At 34.7% G+C, this 12,104-nt stretch overlaps 1 pseudogene; it reads right to left on the bottom strand.

Annotated features, from left to right (window-relative positions):
• Window positions 1–7,234: 7,234 nt before the first annotated feature.
• On the bottom strand, window positions 7,235–11,393 carry LOC143633825 (UPF0481 protein At3g47200-like; annotated as a pseudogene).
• Between the last annotated feature and the right edge of the window lie 711 nt (window positions 11,394–12,104).

The raw sequence follows: 12,104 nt of genomic DNA, 5'->3' as shown, positions 1-12,104 counted from the left end.
ACCTGTCACACCCCCAATCTAGGCCTAGGCGTGTGACCCAATAGTTGGTATCGAATTTGTAAATAAATCAGAGTTACGTTAATTTGTCGAAAACTTATAAAACTTTAAGGATCGAAAGTGTAATATTTATATTTACAATCAAAAGACGGGATTATAAAGACACCCGTTTAAGTTGTACAAAAGATTACTTGTTTATGTTTTACAAACGCCACCATATATTTAAGTTCACAAATAAAATCTGAGCCATCGGATATCATAGTACTTCGTCATTCCAAGCTCTAACTTTGTTCACCAGAAAAATGTAAGAAAATACGTCAGCAACGAATGCTGGTGAACACGCTGACGCAAAATAACTTCTTTTACTTTATTACCCCTCGAGACTACGCCTGCCTCGGCCCAACGTGGCTTATAAATAACAAAGTCAAATAACACATTATAAACTAGAGCCTCTACACTAGGTCACCTCACAAACACCACAACGTTTGACTTAGTTAAGTACCCGTAAATATACACAACGGTCGTACTCCTTGCAGATGAGCGTCCTACGACCAAGAGTGCTGCGATCATGCCCATACATCGCATAGTACCACCTATGTAAGGATCCAGACATATGTATACCACAGCCTGAGGGCTAGGTTCATACCCATAGTTATAACGGTTTTAGGAACACATTGTTCCTTGTAAACAATTTCATATAACAAGTTGACTCGAGGGAAATTGTGGCACGTTTTACGAGGATTTTTAGAGTGAGAGAGATATTTATAGAGAGAGGTTAGAGAGCTGGTTTGGGATGCTTGGAATGAGATCCCATGGCCTCTATTTATAGGCAATTTTTGGGACCCCATCGCGGTACGCGATGGGCTCCTGGACAGACCTATCGCGTACCAAGATACAGGACTGTCGAGTCACTGCCTAGCCTTGCCACATGGCGACACGTGGCAGGTACCGTACCACGTGGCGACACGTGTCAGCAGTGTTGCCATGTGGTGACACGTGGCGGCAGACACTGCCACCGTGTGCCACGTGGCACACGTGTCACAACTTGTCAGCGCGATGGGAGTCTCTTCTGACTTATCGAGTAGCGCGATGGGTCAGGAAACTAGAATTTTTATTTTTTACCCTCAAGTTTGGATTTTGGCAATTTAGTCCCTAGACTTTGGAAAGTTGATACTTTGAACTCGAAATTTTCACGTTGTTACAATTTTTATAAAAATTATTTTATGTATGTAAATTTTTATGAACGATTTCAATCTAAAACATGCCGGCTAGGAGAAAAAAATTTGACGGCTAGGTGAAACCGGCTAAATAATTAATTGAGTAGGTAAAAATATTTAATTTTGGGGGCTAAATTTACACCGGCTAAATATTTAATAGAGTTGTTAAGGTTGGTAAAATATTAAATTTTGGCGGCTAAAATCAGACGGCTAAATGAAAAAAAGAAGACAACTAAGTGAAGCGTTAGATTACACAAGTCGAGTTGGAGCCGGCTAAGAAGGAATATTTGGAGCCGGCTAAGTAACTAGACACGTATCCCGAAGCTGGCTAAATAACCATAGATGTAGGCTAAGTTTAGCCGCCTTTGACACATGTCGATTTTTTATTGGCTAAAGGTAGGACCCGCTTACTTTTCATAAAATTCTGTGCCCATAAAGTTGCGGCTAAGGCTTAGCCGCCTTAGCCGGCTTCGGCGACGTGTCAGTCGTTTATTGGTCAAAAAACCAATGATTTGAGAGATTTAGGCTAAAATAGACATGTCTAATTTGGTAAAAGCTGGTCAAAGATGTCTATTTTGGTAATTAACCCTTTTTTAATTTATATTATGTCTACATTTAGAGCTCTTTCATACAAACAAATTTAAAGAATAAACAAAACAAAAAATAAAGGGGTCAAATGGTCCAACCTGCAAATCCATCGTGGTGACCCGAATCCGACCTGTTTAGTTCAATTGTTTCACCTGCTATCGAGTACCTTTTTGACCTTCTCTTCCCAAGTTAATGTCAACATTAAACTCCTCGGTTGCCCTCACCGGGAGACCCCTCAATGCTCTAATGCCAACACACCAAATTTGAATTTATTTATTTTGATTAATTTTTGAATGAAAATCATTTATAGCATTGAATTATTTATCTGTATATATTTATCCTTCAAAACTTATCCATAGCTCTCGAATTCTCAAAGGTCCGACACATCTCCAATTGTATTGATTCATCCTTTCAAAATCATTAAAATTTAGTTACTATCAATATTTCATGTAATATATAAAAGTTATAACCCTATAACCCTTTTAATATGCAGAATTTTCTTATTGTGTTTGTAGAATTTTTTCCCTCTTGATGCTCGCATCATTTAACTATTTATTTATTTATTCATTCCAGTTACTTTATTTCACAATTTTATTTTAATTCTCTAAATCTTAAACATAATCTTTAATTATTAAAAGAAATTATCTTCACCATTTTTTTAAAAAGTTTTATTTAGACTCCTGAAATTTATATACCCCTCGTTCTCGAAAGTTGATTATGTCATTATTTTTTTATCATTAAAAATTCATGGTGATCCATGAGCGATCCAGCTCCTTGAATTCGATCTTATATTTAGTTCAAATATTATTTAAAATTTTGTTAGCATCAAATTAATGGTGATTCATGGATGTTCCGACGCCCCATTTATATTAAGTATTTAACTATTTATTAGATTTAATTTCATTGCATTATGTGTTGGAGTATCAAATTCATGGTGATTGAGGAATTCTCCAACGTCCTCTTTTATTTATCTATGTACTATTTATTTTATTAGATTTGTTTTATTTATTTAATTATTGAAACATGAAATTCATGGTGGTTCATGCCTGTTTTGATAATTAATAAGAACTTTATTCATGATCTCTCGATTGAGTTACATTATTTACATTAATCCTGCATGTCATCTGAATTATTTTATTTCCTGATCAATAATCATTAAACATTTTCTTTTTCAAAATCCCAATTGCACCTCTAATTTTTAAAGAGTTAGTATCGGTTAATTTAAAATTTTAATTTTTCTTATTTACTTATTTATCATTTATGATTATTTCAATTAAGCTCAATCTTATGTAAACTTGATCTTTAGATAAAGTCTCTTTTATTTCTATTAAAGTTTAATTGAACTTTTCAGTGGTGTCACAAACTTCATTTGATTTATAGAAGTTACACATTTACCCATCCATTTTACCATACTTCATTTTTCTTATTCGCGTAGGATGTCTTCACTTCAAGGAAACCACCATGGTACTCAACGTCTTCCACCGAAACCTCCGATCATCGTATGGCCGCTTGTATAGCCAAAGAAATGGCTGCTGCAATTCTGAGAATAGTAAACTAAATCCAAAACATCAATGCAACCGGTACAACCTCTTCCATTAACCCCCATGCCGGTAACTACCATCGATTTATCTCCACTCATCCTCACAACAAGAAACGTAAGAACCTTGCTTTAACCAACCCTACCCAACTGCAAGTCTCTCCAGAGTTTCCAAACAAGAAACAATATAATTGACCGTATCCCATCTGCAATACTTGCAATAATCACCACACGTGTAACTAGGGATGAGCAATTTGCCCTAAATAACCGTACTCGTACCCGTACACGCACATGCATATGTACCAATTTAGCTTATTCGGTATGGGTATTGGTATTCATTTTTGTTGAATTTTGGTACAGGTACAAGCAGGTACAAGTACGGGTACATTTGGTATTTTGTAACTGTTTGGAGTATATAAAGGCTTAATTGAGATTCTTCATATTTAATACATAAAATAAATTCTCCAACCATGCTATTATTGAACAAGTACCAAACGTTTCTTCAAATTAAATAATATAACATCCAAGACTCGAACCAACAAACAAATCACTTAAAGTCGGTGTCCGAATTAGGGTTCTTCAATACTTACTTATCATTAAATTGACGACAAATTTGGTACCCGTCACGTACCTTTGATAGTACCGATACCCGGACTAATTCAGGTTGTTTGTTACTAGTATCGGTACCAGTTTCAAGATGGTCGAAGATTTGGAAATAAAAAACCAAAGTGGTACAAAAACATGTATTGTACCGAAATACCCGTACCATACCGAAAAATTTGGTGCGAGTATTTGTAAAGCCCTGTTCCCGGTGCCCTACATTAGCGTTGGATTTACTCATAAACACAATTCTAAATATCAGAGTTAGTTAAAACTTTTGCGGAATAATAATAAAAGTCAACCTATTCATTACAAACATCCATAACTTGTCCTTTTTAAAACATAACATAAAATGTAGTATCAAACATCATGACAAATAAGATGCCAGCCTCTTCAACCCTGTCATGTGTTCCCCTCAAGCCAGCTGTCTCAGTCTATTAACCTGCGTGCATACTAAAAGTCAGCTACGCTGAGTGAGTTCTAATTCATCTGGCCACATACGATACATTCACATACTTACATACATACCTATCCGAAGATACATATTACATACTTAGCCTGCTATATTTCTTTCATTCATACATTCATGCTTCCTCTATTTCTTTCACATGCTTTCTTAATTTAGCTTACTTATACATACATACGTAATTATCTCTACGTTTTAAAGAGCATTTTGCCCTATAACCTTTGCAGATCTTATTAGGGTATGCAACCCTGTAACCTTCTCATATATTATTAGGGTATGCAACCTTGTAACCTTCTCATATATAGGGTATGCAACCCTGTAACATTCGTAGATATTATTAGGGTCTGCAACCCTTAAAGCATACCTCCATACAATCATACATTATCTTCTTTATATTTAAATTTATGTACTTTCAAACATACACTTAATCTTTTCCATAACTCTCATATATCATTCATACATCATCCGTAAAACAATATCACACTATTTCCTGGCGGTACATGCAATATCCAAAGATCGTTCACGTATCGTCAAGCATTCATTCATACATAAAAATCATAGAAGGCATACACTTACCACTTAAGGTAAGTGTATAATCTAATCACATAGAGTATGCACACAACCCTAAAAAATAACAAGGAAGTGGGGCTAGAAACTCACCGGAACTCGGTTCCTCTCAGAGTTCCGGTGAGTTAATGGCCAACATATTCACTAACACAAGCACCAACACTTGAAGATTCAAACACCACTTTATCCCATGATTTATACACTTTAACACAAATTCTTGAAGATCTTAAAACTTTACACACTTTTTCTTGAACCTCTTGAAGACCTTTTGATGAACTAATGAACCCGAAACCCACTAATACTCTTAGAAATCCGGCTTTCTACACAAACAACACCAAAATCCAAGGTTGTGACCCAAGTTCTACAACTATTATAGCCCGAAAGCTCTAATACCAATTGTATGTCCCTTGACCGGATCTAACAACACACTAACTATTACTAGTTATCTTGTATCAACCTCTCAACTAGCTGGCGGAAACAACTAGCTAGGACCGAGATCTCGGATCTTGTTGTGATATTATTACGACCGAGAATTAAGAAAGAACGAGAAAGTTTGTAGGGTGTGAGATAATATTATTGCAAAAGGTTGTGTTGTGTATGAGATACACACACATTATATAGTGTGTGTATTCTCATGCACACATTCATTTATAATCGGCCCAATGGGCTCTAAGTACATGTGGCCTTGGGCCCCACCATACATAAGTAAACAAACATACAACATAAACGAAACATAAGTTACAAATACGAAAGACTTAACAATAAAAAAAGGCCCAACAGTCGTGCACACCACTACTACCCTCACGCGAGCAGGGGCGCAAAGGCGGGTGGCGAGCCGGACCGCGAGGGAGAAAGTAGCAGTTGGGTGTGGGGTTTTGTGCAATATGACCGTTGGAGTGGCTATTTAAAAAAATACCTATAAATACCAATCCACCCACTCCATTTTAATAAAAACTCACCCCATTCTCTCTTATTCTCTTACAAAAACCACATTTTCTCTCTACCAAAACTATATTTCTCTCCGTTTTTATAAATGGCATCGTCTTCGTCTTCCAATTCATCCGAAGAGGACTAACTCATTTGTCAAGCGGTTCAAACGACGATAAATTTTTTATCGATCAAAGATGCCCCCGAGCCCCATTATTCCAGCAATTACTTCACGATCTTTGGTTTTGGCATGAGTTGGTCGAGCATCGTGGGATAGAAGACCCGATAATCTTGTATTAGACTAGTAATATTTTAAATTATTATTAATGCAATGTTTTATATTTTATTAATGTAATGTTTTAAATTATTATTAATGTAATATAATGAATTTTTATTAGAAAAGTGGTATTTAAAAAAAAACTGTATTAAGCCTCAGATCACCTAGACCACTACACCCTTTAGGGCTTGATCATGTGTCACGTCAGCGCTTACGTGTCATAAATATATTGGATCACTTGGGGGTGGATCAAACCCCACTACCCAATTTGGGTTTTCGTGGAGCACCTAACATGAAATCTTTTTAGAAATGAATTACATAAATATCTTTTTTTAATCAAGTACCGATACGATCTGATTAGGGATGTGCTCTTTGACATATTCAGGCGGGCCGGAATTTATGTTAAGAAAGAAACACTTGTGAAGTTCATGACTGGCCCGTCGGAGGGAAGATCATCTCTTTGACCGGCTGACATTTTGGTTTTTGGATGGATAGGAAGGAAAATATGTGTGTGTGGCTTTAACATGGTTTTCCCTCTGGTGGGCTTAGGGAGTAGTGGTTACATAGTCGGTTAAGTTGTTTTAAAAGTTGCTTCAAACAAGATGACTAAACATGAAAAGGCATACCAACAGGTAATTGTTCCCTTTGCTTGTGACATTTTTGGTTTTCTCGCGCCTGAAGCTGTGGAGTTACTTAACCGAGTCCAATGGATCATGCAAAGTAACGATATGACTCCTAGATCAGCGAATGTAGTTTTTAAAAGATTGGATTTTGTAATTCAAAAGGGCGTGCATCGGAGCTTGTTGCCCGCTTGCCTTTTGTTTCGATGTAATCACCTTGCATATTTATATAATTAATGTTATATATTATATATATATATATTACATGTACATAGCTCAAACTCAAAAGCCTAACCTATGAGACTAAATTATGTCAGGATTCATAACATTAGCCAAAATTTTCTATTAGTATTAATATTTAGGTTGTTGATAAATGTTTTTATCCTGTAAACATTATACTGAGTAACAATTAATGCAACACAGTTGGTAATGCAGGTGTCATCGACCCTGTGGGTTTATTGCGATGTAAGTCTGCACCAAACTAGTGCATAGAATAGCAGTACCCACCAGCATACCCGCTGCCTTCCATGGACTTCCAAGGTAGTCGGTAATGAGTTCCGCTACCCACGTCTTATATTTGGTGTGGTGAAGCTTCTCGATCTCATGTCGGATATGATGGAACATGTAGAGATTAACCGCTGGGACGTCAATCTCAGCGTACATCTTCGCCACTTCTTCATCACTACCAAGACTATGAAGCATTATATTATTATGCCGCAACTCCCTTACATCTTCACGTTGAGTGATTAACGATTTCATCATTCGAACATATGTGGAAACTCGATAGTCATTTGGGTTATGGGGGCACATCTCATACGCGATCATGTTCAGGTAAATAGCTTTCGTATACGAAGCAACTGCTCTAGGCGCAAGCTTAAACTCACCATACCATCGGTATGACTTAAATTTCATGTCGACCCTTGACTTATCTGAGGTACATTTTAAGAAAATCCATCTACTTTTGAGTTGCGTTACTGAAGCAAACGATCGACTTTGTTGTACATAGTTATAATCATCACGTGTTTCCTTCTCTATACTTGGTGTTCGCACCATGCTCGACGTTTTGGATGTTTTAGATGAACGAAAGCAAAAGCCGCCGAAAGCGAGATGAAATAAGACCTGTAAATATTTGAAATCGAATCATTAAAAGCTTGAATCAAGTAACACTTAGAAAACTTGAGCATAAAAATAAGCTTAGTTAAAAACTAGCATGAGCCCGGGGTTTTAGTCATTGAGTTCCAGTTGCCTATAGGCATGAACAAAGCTAGTATTTAAATAGTTTTTTATTTATTATTTAATATATTAATATAATATTGTTATAATATTATAAAATAGTAATTATTAGGGGACAGATTAAATGCTACTCCCATGGTGCCATGTAAAGAAAAAACTCACTTTTAGTATATGAAAACTATATACATTTTAGTAATTATTATATATAAAGTTATGATTAAATTAAATAAATAAATATATAATATAATACAATATGATATATAATAATAACTAAAAATATATATAAATTAATTAATGATTAATAAATCAATCAAGCTAATAAAGCTTGAAAAACTACTACAAGCCGATCTCGAGCCTTATAAATATAGTATAAAATGAGCAGAGATCATCTCACAATTAAAAGTTAAACAAGTTAAGTTTACACCCCTACTTGTAAAGCTCAAGAAGATGAAGCGGTCGTTGTGTGTATTTGAGCACCTTTTTATCGGTCATGATCACATCGCCATAGTTCAAGTAGTTAAAGAATGCGTTTAGGATATTTTCTCCTTTATCTTCAGGGAACTTCAACTTCATTAAAACTTCTAATACTACAAACGGGATCTGGTTCTCCAGCAAAAACAGATCAAGCACCATGTTTGCAAACCCTGATGCGCCCAAATACTCATTATTTAACCACAACCTATTGTCCGAACAAGATACACATTCAATAAAGAACAAAATAAGCAACCATCACGCAACATCATTTGACTAAACTCCTCATCGTCATAAGCATCAGTAGAACCATCAATATAACACTTTCTAGCATCATGTACCACCTTAAACACCTTGTTGTATAATGCATCTACAGTTATTCCGATGCCAGAACGATACTCTTCTAATGTTATGACTTTGTACTTCTCGGCTTGAGCAAGATCAGGTCGGTTATGGTGGTACGGACCAAGTGAAACCACTGCAGGAACGTAGCACTCTCTGTTTCGATGGCCTTTCTCGCTTTTTAAAAGTAACGGTAGCACTTTTTGGATATGTCGCTCACGTTCGGTGGCCTCTTTGCCTGTAAGGCAGTCAACCCACTCCATGGCTATCATATTGTTGTCGTTAATATTATAGGGCATTTCAACCATTATATAATCACTTTCACTTTCACTCCTTTCCATCTCCGTTGGGTTTGTGCTATCGAAATATGCATAGAGTGACAATAGTTATAAGTAGCTAAAAATCTACGTTAAATTGTTTTTAACAACCACAATAAATTAATTAAGTACGATGATAATTAACAAGTATCAAAATATGATTCAAATTTAACTAGTTTGAGCTCCATAGTTACAATGGTTTATTTAGGTTTTTGTTTTTAGTCATTTGCTATTTTGTAATGATTGTTATATTTTTTAACGTAGTTTTGTTTTAATTTGATATGTATATATATTAGTTTGTTACTTTTATTATATTTTTTAACGTTTGGGCGCATTCAATTGAGATGTGTAGGTTTTTTATCTTTAACGAACGAACATAAACGAGCACGATTGATTTTTTTAAACGAACAAACATGAACACAATTATATGTTTTATGAGAAAGAGGTGTTTAATGTAAGTGATGATGGTGGTTGATACATGAGAGAGGAGGTTGAGGATTGTGGGTGGTAATCGTAAGTTAGCAAGTGATGGGGATATTTGATATGCCGACGACGAAGAATATATATATATATATATATATATATATATATATATGAGGGATATTTTGAGAACTTAAATTAGTTGTAAGAACTTTAAGAACTTAATATAGACCACACATTTAATTAAATGAGTATGAAATATGTGGCTGAGAATAAATCTGATTAAAAAATTAATCAGGAGAGAGAATAAGTATTTTTGATGATTACACAAGTTTAAATATTAGTTACACATGTGTAATAAGTCGATTCGGTGTGTAAAAAAATACCGTAATTTGTTTTACGTTAATTACACTTAAGTATTACATATGTGTGAAAACAAATTCAAAAAAAAATTGTTACGTTGAGTTCTTTCGAGTTCTTAAAACTCAAAGTGGTTCTCAAAAGAAATCCATCAAACACACACACACACACAAACACACACACACATACATATATATATATATGTATAAGATAAATTAAATTAAGGCATGATGCTAAAAGAGTTTCACAAATAATAAATGAGATGTTATAATTCGTTTAAAGTCTATCCAGGTTAAGTGAGACTCATGATTTGCGAAATTATTGTTTGATGATTAAGATGTTATTTCATAAAGAAGTGAGATGTTATAACCCGTTTAAGGGTTATCCGGGTTTAGTGAGACTCATAACCTGCTGAAATTGTTGTTTGATGCTGAAAGGGTTTTACAAATAAATGAGATGATATAACCCATTAAAGAACTATCCGGGTTTGATGAAACTCATACTCGTAAATTCAGGTCAAACGCGTTAAAAATCTCAAATTACAAATCAAACAATCTAACAACTTCAAAGAAGTGGATGAGAACAACAAGAGAAAAACACATAAAAATTTTTAATAGGCATTTATATCGTAAAACCGTAATCATATCATCAATTATATGTCCCAAAAGAAAATATTCACTTTGCATGCAATGAAAGTGCGAGAACAAACCATTACTAGACTAGGGGATAATATTAGTTAAAAATTTTCCGGGTAAAAAAAAAAGATGAGGCCTTAGTTTCAAATACATTTTTTATGATAAACTAATTTATGTTGTGTTATAGTGGTGATGTATTAATGTGTATTCGGTTGTTACGGGTTAAGTTCGTTACAATTTTGACACCAAATTATTAAAAAAAACTAATATGTCGAATAAAGTAGCAACACTTGCATAACTTATATAGACAAAATTAACATATAAAAAACAAATACGTTACCGGAACGAAACACAAAATAAATTAGTAAACATTCAAAACAGTATCAACAATCGTGTACGATGAAAACAGTAGCAGAACTCGTATCGCTTATTATTATGACGTTCATCAATTTTTGAGCTTGAAACACGACCCACTTTAAATATTTGAATTAACAAAAGTAGATTATTCATGTTCATTATGATTGGGTTATATTTAATTGTGTTGTTATGTTGATTTATGACTTATATTTATTTAGGTTGATTCAGACTCGATCTCAACCACTATTTCATAAATCAAAGTTTTTGTTAAATTTTGTCTGTCGCGGCACGCTAAGGATTTTCCCTTTCACGCGTCACAATACGCAAAACTGTAGGGTTTCAACCCGTATGCAATTGGGTCGCGATACACAAAACCCGTCTTCACCGTCCTTTGCGACGCATGACTGACATCAACAACTGTGACTCATTTGGGTCACGACACGCGAAGCTCACTCCCTCCATGCTTCGCGACGTGCTACACGGTAATCTATTACGCAAAACATGTCTTTCACTCAGTTTGATCTTCCAAATCCTTTCCAATTTCGTTTATTTCTTTCTTTTCAAGTTTGTCCAAAGATCTCAATTTTAACTATTATTGCGCCTAATATGGTATTTAACAAATATTTCAATTAAGCAAATTGATTCATTTGTTTAACGAATTACACTATATAAAAACATCCTTTACCTTTGCTTCATCATTACCACCTCTCAAATTCACTTTCAGTTCATGGTTTTCTTCATTCAATTGGTGTTCGAACTCGTTTGACCTTCGAAAGTCTAACCCGAGTCTTGTTCTCATCAATCTCTTGCCTCTTTCGGGGAATTGTAATGATTTTTTTCTTCTTAGTTAACATTATTGGGACAAAACCCTCTTTTAGTTTCATTTGATTGGGGTGTTTCAACCTCCAATTTAGCCAATTCAACTTCTAGGGTGTATGTTCTTCAATTTGGGAATTTTCTTAATTAAACCATAATACGTTTTAATCTGATCTCTTTGACATCAATAAAGTTTGTTAAACATTCTGAGTTTGTCTTAACCGAAACCGACCTATTTTCGGGTTTGAGTTTGACAAAATCGAACACTCGCTTAATCACTTTATTTTAAGTTGTTTCGGTTTGTATATTTTAACCAAACCGAAAACATCAAAAATAATTAATAGTTATTTTAACCTC

This window comes from Bidens hawaiensis, unplaced genomic scaffold (assembly GCF_021521415.1).
Source record: "Bidens hawaiensis isolate Kalapana, Puna unplaced genomic scaffold, B.hawaiensis_p1.1 tig00006907_1, whole genome shotgun sequence".
In the NCBI taxonomy this organism is placed as follows: domain Eukaryota; kingdom Viridiplantae; phylum Streptophyta; class Magnoliopsida; order Asterales; family Asteraceae; genus Bidens; species Bidens hawaiensis.
The sequence above is the reverse complement of the archived record's forward strand: the minus strand, read 5'-3'. Positions and strand labels throughout refer to the sequence as shown.